Source organism: Octodon degus, unplaced genomic scaffold (assembly GCF_000260255.1).
Source record: "Octodon degus isolate 3935 unplaced genomic scaffold, OctDeg1.0 scaffold00066, whole genome shotgun sequence".
Classification (NCBI taxonomy): Eukaryota; Metazoa; Chordata; class Mammalia; order Rodentia; family Octodontidae; genus Octodon; species Octodon degus.
Window position 1 is genome coordinate 3,464,548 of NW_004524642.1, and position 9,852 is coordinate 3,474,399.

Below are 9,852 nucleotides of genomic sequence, written 5' to 3' on the forward strand. Positions count from 1 at the left end.
TTGTTTGGATCTGGCTGCTGTGCTCCATTTCTTTCTGCTGCAAGCATTAGAGTTGAACCTTCTGTGTCTCTCTGAGAAGATGTTCTGCTCCTGAATCAGCTGGGTGGGTCTTGCCTGTAGCCTCTTTGAAGGGAGTTCTGTAGAAGGGTTCCGTGCTGGGCCTGCAGCCTGGGTCAAATGAGGATCCGCAGGCCCCGGGTCATCTCACTCACTAGCCAGGCCTGCACTCTGGGTCTGTTCAGGATCTTGCCACCCATGTCGTCTCACTCACTGGCCAGGACTTCGCTCCTGGTCTATTCAGTATCCCGCCAGGCCCCGGGTCATCTTACTCACTCGCAGGGCCTGCACTCTGGGTCTGTTCAGGATCCTGTGGCCTGGGTCGTCTCACTCACTCGTGGAGCCTGCGCTCTGGGTCTGAAATCTCTGATTAATAGTGTCTGAAGTAAAGAATCAACTGCAGAAGCATACAGAGGAAATCAGATCAGAAATAATCTCTGAAGTAAAAAAAGATAGGATAAGTATAATGAAAGAATTAATAACTACTTCTCATGAAGACACTGATAAAAAATAGAGATTAAAAAATGATGACATCCTTCAATTAGCAATATAGGAAAGAAATAGATCACATGAAGCAGAGTCAAAGAGATATACAGGAACTTAAAATCTCAATCACAAGCTTGCAAAGACGTTTAAGTGAAAGGGAAGACAGAGTTTCAGATCTTGAAGATGCTGGTGCAACTAGAGAAAAGGTAATAAAAAATCTCTTAAAAACAACCAGGATACAGGAAAAAAATAATTCATCACCTGCAAGACGATGCAAAGATTAGTCAAACAATGTGAGACTAATAGGCATCAATGAGAAAGAAGGAGTCAGTACAAATGATATAAAAAGAATATGGGGAGAAGTAATAGCAGAAAACTTCTCAAACATGGGAAAATAATCTGACATTCAGGTAACCAAAGCATACAGAACTCCAAAGAACATCAACCCAATTGAAAACACACCCAGACATATAACAGTCAAGATCCCAGAAATCCAGCACAACAACAATATACTGAAAGCCACTAGAGAAAAGAAACAGATCACATTTAAAGGAAAACCCATCAGAATAACAGCAGATTTTTCTTCACAAACCATCAAGTCAAGAAGAGCATGATGCAGAGTACTTCAAGTCCTCTATGAAAACAAATTCCAGCCCAGATTACTATACCCTGAAAAACTCTCTTTCAAGTTTTATGGAGAAGTGAAAATACTTCCATGACAAAGAACAACTAAAGAATTTCATGATGACAAAGCCAACCCTACAGAGACTATTAAAAGATGTTCTAGAAATGGACCAAAATGATCAGAACTCCATGAATGAGAATGGGAGGAACTCACTAAGTAGGGCAAACAATTAAACACAGGAGAAAAAGAGGTATACAACAGCAGGTAAATAATATGTCAATCATAAGTCAATACATCCCAATTATAACCATCAATGTACGTGGACTCAATTTACCAATTAAAAGAGATAGACTGGCACAGTGGATTAGGAAACAAAATCCAACAATCTGCTGTCTAGAAGAAACACACTTAACTCATACAGAAACTCATAGGCTAAAAGTCAAAGGATGGAAAACAATACTACACACTCTAGCACCTCAGCAAAAAGCAGGAGTAGCAATCCTGTTCTCAGACAGTCTCAACTTCAAACCAAGAACGATCAAGTGTAATGAAGAAGGCAACTATATACTGTTTAGAGGAAAAATTCAGGATGAAGAGGTAACAGTATAAAGATGTACGCACCAAACACGGAAGAACACAACTATATAAGACAAACCTTAATGGACATGAAAAAATCTAATATCCAATACCACAATCTTAACAGGAGACCTTACCACCCCCTTATCCCAAAAATATAGGTTAAGCAGACAAAAAAATTAGCAAAGAAGTAGCAGAACTAAACCAGAGCTTGGAATACATGGACTTAATGGACATATGAAGAGAGTTCCACCCAACCACAGCTGAATACACATTTTTTTTCAGCTGTACCTGGGTCATTTTCTAAAAGAGACTACATACTTGTTCATAGGTCATGCTTAAGTATATGCAAGAAAACAGAAATTATCCCATGCATATTATCTGACCACAATGCAATGAAACTGGAAATAAATGACAAAAGAAATCAGAAAAAGTCATAAATACCTGCAAATAAACAACATCCTCCTCAGCAACCAATGGGTCACAGATGAAATTAAACAAGAAATTCAACAATATCTACATTTCAATGAAAATTCAACCACAACTTATCGGAATTGAGTCCATTTAAATTGATGATTATAATTGAGATGTATTAACTTATGATTTATGTATTATTTACCTACTGTTGTTTATCCCTTTTTCGCTGTTTAATTGTTTTCCCTATTCAGTGGGTTCTTTCTGTTGTCATTCTTAGAGTTCTGGTCATTTTGGTCCTCTCTAGAGAATCTTTTAGTAGTCTGTGTAGGGTTGTGTGGAGAGCTGCGAAGGACCGTGCCTACAAGATGGCGCTGGCTTCCGCCTTCCACCCCCCCGTGGGTGAGCGCTCTCTATGCACAACAACTCCTTATATGGCCAGGGCTGCAGTCATGATTTGCTTCCGCATATGCTGGACCCATGGGTGATCCCCACGTGGCACACTGGGATTGGGCTCGGGAGTATACATTAGCCAAGGGCTGGGGGATTGGAAAAGAAGAAGCTTGCTGTAAGGGGCCTGAATAAACCGCTGAAGGAAGAGCTTTGTGTTGCGTCTTCCTTGCTGGCGAGGTCGTGCGCAACAGGGTTGTCTTTGTCATCACAAAATTCTTTAGTTGTTCTTTGTCATGGATGTATTTCACTTCTGCATCAAATTTGAAAGAGTTTTGTAGGGTCCAGTAGTTTGGGCTGGAATTTGTTTTCATAGAGGACTTTGAAATACTCTGCTCCGTGCTCTTCTTGCCTTCATGGTTTATGAAGAGAAATCTGCCGTAATTCTGATGGCTTTTCCTTTAAATGTGATGTTTCTTTTCTTTAGCGCCTTTCAGTATATTGTTGTTGTGCTGGATTTCTGGGATCTTGACTACTATATGTCTCAGTGTGGTTTTATTTGAGTTGAAGTTATTTAGAGTTATGTATGCTTCAGTTGTCTGAATGTCAGATTGCTTCCTCATATTTGGGAAGTTTTCTGCTATTACTTCCGCCCAAATAAATTGTATTGACTCCTTCTTTCTCACTGATGTTCATTATTAGTCTCACATTGTTCATCTTTGCCTCATCCTGAAGGTGATGAATTATTTTTTCCTGCATCCTAGTTGTTTTTAAGAGATCTTTTCTTACTTTTTCACTAGCTGCACCAGAGTCTCCAAGATCTGAAACTCTATCTTCACTTTCACTCAAACAGTTCTGCAGGCTTGTGATTGAGATTTTAAGTTCCTCTATGTCTCTTTGACTCTGCTTCATGTGATCTGTTTCTGTCCTGAATTGCTCATTTAAGGAATCTGTTGCTTTTCTAATCTCCTCTATTTTATCATTTTCTTCTTGAGAAGCAGTTATCAATTCTTTTACTTCAGAGATCATTTCTGATCTGATTTCCTCTATGTTTCTGCATTTGATTCTTTACTTCAGATGCTATTAATTCAGATATTCTTTTTTTATTTCAGAGATTAATTCTGATCTGAGTTCCTCTATACCTTTCTGCTGTTGTCTCTTTACTTCAAATGCTATAAATTCAAACATTTCAGCTGAACTAGTGTCCGCTGCACTTGTTCTGGGTGGGCTCAAGGCCTGAGATTGCATTGTGCTCCTTCTTTTTGTAATTTTGTATAGCAATGACCTCTGACCTTTGGTGTAGAGTTTTGGTGCAGTTATAACCTTAGCTCTTACTGAAATTTGGGTGCAGATCTATTAAGTTTGAGTTTATCCAGTTTTTCCTGGCTTGGGTCTAGATGTTGTGCTCAGCTCCTTCGTGCTGCAGCTCTTGGAAGTGAACCTGTTGTGACCCTCCATCATGCTCCTGGCTCATGGGGCTCAGGGGAGCGCAGAAGCTCTCCCACACACTAGCAGGGCCTGGGCTTGGGCTGGTTCTGGCAGATCCTGTGCACATGGCAGAAGTTCTCACTCACTTGATGGGCTTGGGAGATGGGCTCCAGAGGTGTGGAGAGGTCCTGAGGGCATGGCAGAGGGTCTCACTTAGGCAGTGTGCCTGGGTTTGGTCCGGAGAGGTCCCGCAGCCCATGGGAATCATAAGCTCTCCCACACACTCACCAGGCCTGGGCTTGGGCTGGATTTGGAGGTTCCTGAATGTGCAGCAGAAGTTTTCACTCACTCGGTGGGCTTGGGCTTGGGAGGGCTCCAGCAGAGTCCTGAGGGCTTGGCAAAGGGTCTCATTCATGCGATGTGCCTGTTTGTTGTTGTTGTTGTTGTTGTTGTTGTTGTTGTTATTGTTTTTTGAAGGTACCTTGCAGATTTTATCACAGGATTAGAGGTCTGGCCAGCACATGGGAGACGGAAGCTCTCCCACACACTCACCAGGCCTGGGCTTGGGCCGGATCTAGGTTTCACTTTAAAATCAGAAATAAGACCAGGACATCCACTGTCACTACTCCTATTCAACATAGTTCTGGAAACATTAGCTAAAGCAATTAGACAGGAGAGAGAAATAAAAGGTATAATGATCAGAAAGGAAGAAGTGAAATTATCATTCTTTTCAGATGACATGATACTCTGCATAGGAAATCCCAAAAACTACACCAAGAAACTTGTAGATTTAAACCCAATTCACAAGCATAGCAGGATACAAAGTTAACACTCAAAAATCAATAGCACTTCTGTATACAAACAACAAACACCCTGAATAAGAAATTAGGGAAACCATGCCTTTCACAATAACATCCAAAAAAATGAAATTCTTAGGAATTAATCTCACAAAAAAGATACAAAGATTTGTACAGTGAAAATTGTAGCACTTTGAGAAAAGAGATTGAAGAGGATTTCGGAAAATGGAAAAATATTCCATGTTCCCGGCTAAGCAGAACCAACAGTGTAAAAATGGCTGTTTCCAAAGTAGTTATACAGCTTCAATGCAATCCTGATTAAAATACCATTAGTATACCTCACAGGTCTAGAGAAAACATTCATGAAATTCGTCTGGAACCAGAAGAGACCTAGACTAGCCAAAGAAATCCTGAGCAACAAAGGAAAGACAGAAGCCATCACAATCTGATTAGAAATGCCTTGGCCACAAAGCTCCTGTGATAAAATTTGCAAGGTACCTTCAAAAAAAAAAAAAAAAAAAAAAAAAAAAAAAAAAAAAAACCAGACCTGAGGATTAATGGAACAGGTTAGAAAATGAAGACATGTTACTGACACAGTCAAAGATCTTATTTTTGACAAAGGGGCCAAACATGCTCACTGGAAGAAAGATAGCCTCTTTGATAAATGGTGCTGGAAATACTGGCTTTCCACATGCCAAAAGCTAAAATTAGACCCATGTCTATCACTATGCACAAAACTATAGTCAAGATGAATCAAAGATGTAAATGCTCAAACTGAAACACTAAATCTTCTGGAGGAGAAATTAGGTAGGAGTCTTAAAGAGAGGTTTAAGTGGAGAGTTCATGAATAAAACCAAACCACAAGGGAAATACTTCAAAGAATCACCAACTGGGATCCCATCTTTTTGAAAAGTTTCTGCATGTTAAAAGAAATCACCAACAGACTAAAGAGGAAACTCACAAATTCAGAAAAAATTATAGTCACTGTCCCTCAGACAATGAACTTCTGCCTAGAGCATATAAGCATTAAAATAAAATCAGGCCCCTGAACTTAAAAGACTCAGTTCAAAAATGGGCATCTGAGATGAATATACACATCTCAGGTAAATAGCAAAGAAATAAATGAAAAAATGTTCAACATCATTGATCATTCAGGACATGCAAATTAAAACAACACTGAGATTACATATTATCCCAAAGAGAATAGCTATCATAAAGAACTCAAACAATAATAAATGCTGGAGACGTTGTGGAGAAAAAGGAATTCTTCTACACTATTGGTAGGATTGTAGATTGGTACAACCACTAGGGAGATTTTTGAGAAATCTAGGCTTGAAAGTCCCATTCAATCCAGCTATCCTGGGTATCTTTCCAAATGAACTGAAAACATCATACCACAGTGATATATGTTCACCTATGTTTATAGCAGCATAATTTTTCATAGCTAAATTTTGAAAACAGACAAGATTTAGCCCATCAACTGAGGAATGGTTGAAATGGAGTATTACTCAGCTATAAAAAGGTAAATCTGATGCTTTTGTAGATATATGGGTGAAATTAGAGACCACACTCACAAGTGAAATAAATCAGATCCATGTGTGTAAATACCACATTTTTTTGCTAGTATAAGAACCTGAAAGAGTAAACGAAATCTGAAAGGTACACTAGATACTGTGAAAGGGAAAAAAATCCGTTTAAAGGGAATGGAAAACTGAAAGGAAAAGGATGGGGGTAGCGACGTATTTATGTGTACATGCAGGATGACTTGGATAATTGTATTGATGATTTCTGCTGGTCTACTGAGGGGAAAAGCTGACAATTACTCTTTTTAATTTCTTATAATTTTTTTCTCTTTTAACCAATTTTTCATGCTTATATCTGATAATCTTAGCAATTAATTTGAAGACAACTTTATACAATACAGCAACCATGGTGGAATTCCTATTTTTTGCGATGTTTATTGTTCCTAATATTCCTTTCTTTCCTTTCCTTTTCTTTGCTTTTTTGCACCATTTTGTATTCTCTTTAGATAGTTAAAAAAAAATCCTTTAAGCAATAAATAAGTGTAACTCTGTGAAGACATTAATTGGGTTTTTCAAATGTTCTAAGACAATTTTATGCCTGGAATAGTGAAATAATACTGCCATCCCTGAAGGACGGGGCTTGTCATGTGCTTCACAGACTAATCACCCAGTTAAAAGAAATCTGTAAATTAATTCCACTATTTCAAAGGATATAGCTAATAGGTACACGTAATAGTTATTATCACAAAAATCATTGCACTAAGTCATTTATAAAACCCTGCAGGTTTGGAGGATGCCGCTGTGAATGGAAAAAGAAATGATAGTAGATGGTGGGCACACTTCATTTCATCTGTAACTACCTCTGGAAATTATCATTTAGCAAGTGCCTAAGAGCTGAGAAGTTCTCACTCAAGTAAAAAGGGAAGTAAGAAACAATTGACAAATTGGAATTAATTGTCCAAATTAAAGTGCATTTGAAATTTTATGTATTTAGAAACTAAGTTATAAGTTCATAACTATTTTTGAGGTGAACTTCATCTCCAGACCTTCTATTACATCCAGCCTTGCAGAGCCCGGAGGCCCACACCCGGAATCCTAGCACTCTGAGAGGCCGAGGCAGGAGAATCACAAGGCCAACCTAGCCGGGGCAATTAGGTAACTTAGCAAAATCCTGTCTCGAAAGAAAAAACAAAAAAGAAAAACAAGCTGGAGATGTGGCTCAAGGTGAAGACCTTGGATTCAATTACCAGAAGAAAAAGAAAATGCCTTCAAGCAGGCGCCATTGGTCTCTGAATCATTAATTCAGTTTTCAGTTCATTCACATCACTTCAGCATCACGCCATGACCATGCTATGAGCCCTTTTCTTAGAACAGGTTCTCCAACTCTTTCTGGTTTCCTTCTAGCCTCCTAAATAGTCATTCTAGAAGTTTCTGTACACACATATACTTGCTTTCTTTAAGTAGCGTCATAATGTCATCACTTCTATTGTCACCAGTCAGAAGATGCATGCTTGTCAGCTGCCTTCCTAATACATTAAATTCAATATACTTGAAACTGAACTCATTATCTGCCTTTTCAAAACCACTGCATATTGATGTGAGTTTTTATTAATGCTGTAACTACTTTGCCATCTGACCTGGGAGTTATCCATGAGTCTTACTTATCTTTTCCACACCCCACATCTAGTCAAAATGATTCTTCTCACTTATACCAAAACCATTCATGACCCCAGCATTTCTTTTCCTCTCCCAGGGTCCTCATCTTAGCTACAAGTGTCACTCCATTATCTCTTGCCTGGAATGTTGAAGTACTTTCCTAAATCTACCTCACATACAGGAGTCATTACTTTTCGTTTCAAAGGCTCAATTTACTGTGTAACACTTTAGGCTTTCTAAAGCACAGACCAAACCATAGAATTTTCTGCTTTAAAAAGTCTTAAATATATTTCCATTATACACAGAGGACAACTAATGGGCCAAGCTTTTTCTGAAGCACCCAAAATCCTCACTCTCTGCCCTGCTCCGTGTCCACGTAGAGCTGGCCAGTTTCATGTTCTCTGTCTACCCCTACTGCCAGTGTAGACGCTCTTGTATTTTGCCATGGGTGGGGCCTTCTCGCTCTTTTTTGCTTCCATCCCCATGTTTGCGTAGCAAGATTTGTCACCGTCTTCCTTGCCCTCTCCAACTGAAGGTGATTTCCTTAGCCACCCCCAAGTCTTACTGTTTTGAAAACATGTTTATACATTTATACATTATTATACATTAATCTATGAGCAGATTAATGGATAAAGAAGATATGGTATAATCAAGTCAAGAAGAGCAGGGAGCAAAGTACTACAAGTCTTGCAAGAAAACAAAATTCAACCCAGACTGATATACTCTGCAAAACTCTCTTTCAAGTATAATGGAGAAGTGAAATACTTCCATGACAAAGAACTAAAGAATTTCATGATGACAAAGCCAACCCTACATAGACTACTAAAAGATGTTCTAGAGAGTGAACAGAATGACCACAACTCCATGAATGAGAATGGAAAGAACCCACCAAATATGGCAAACAATTAAACACAGGAGAATAAGAGACATATAATGACAGTCTTTCAGTTATTCTTTCATATACAGCAGCAAAATATTTCCATCAGCACACTCTACAAATGGACTTCTCCTGCACAGTCTAGGTCATGATCTGTTCAGGTCTACAGGGTGAATATCAAGGAAATAGCAGAGCCCAGTCCCACAAGTGACACCTGGCCATGAATAAGAGTCACAGACGCTGTCCAGGTCCACAAAATACTAGAACTTTGTGCGATATCCTATCCCCAATCTGTTAGAAGTGCTGGTCATTTATTTGCCATTCCAGTATTTGTCTTCTGTTTTATTCTTAGTAATTCTTTACTATCATGAATAATTTTTCTTAGCTCAATTGTTTTGAAACATTTAATTTTTAATTAATTAATATTTAATTTTCTGAATATTGCTTAATCTTAATTTTTGTTTTGAGATTTATACTGTATCTTTCACTTACAATCTACTTAAAAGACATGCATGGTATGATGTTTTCTCCTACTATTAGAAACTTTAAAAAGTACATTTCCATTTTCCATTGACTTTATATTACTTCTTCCTTGTCTTTTACACACACACACACACACACACACACACACACACACACATATGAAAAATATGTGTATAACCCGACATAGATTGATACTGTTTCCTAGAAATCTTTAATGACCTTTTAAATGGGTTCATCTAATATATTTTACATAGTCCTGCATAACTAACATTTTGAGAGCTCTTTATTCTTTATCCAGGAGCATACAGAAACTTCTGTTGCCTTCTGAATTATGCTCTTCGTTATTTCCTATATGCTACATCTGGAGGCATTAGAATATTTCGAGTTTGTATAACTGTAAAATAATTTACTTTTAGTTTTCAAAGGTATGTTTGCTAAATATAAATTTCAAAGAGGACAGAATTTTTTTCAGTCCTTTAAATTAATTATACTCTTGGTCTTACACACTTGGTCTTTTTTTTCTTTCCAATGTGGAATAAG

The 9,852-nt window shown here is 38.2% G+C and overlaps 1 long non-coding RNA gene across 1 annotated transcript; it reads right to left on the reverse strand.

Annotated features, from left to right (window-relative positions):
* Positions 1–258: 258 nt before the first annotated feature.
* Positions 259–9,542, reverse strand: LOC111817670. The gene is made up of 4 exons (XR_002821810.1): positions 9,532–9,542; positions 7,958–7,961; positions 5,487–5,492; positions 259–374 (listed from the first exon to the last, which is right to left on the reverse strand). It is a non-coding gene; the product is annotated as an uncharacterized LOC111817670 (long non-coding RNA).
* Positions 9,543–9,852: the final 310 nt, after the last annotated feature.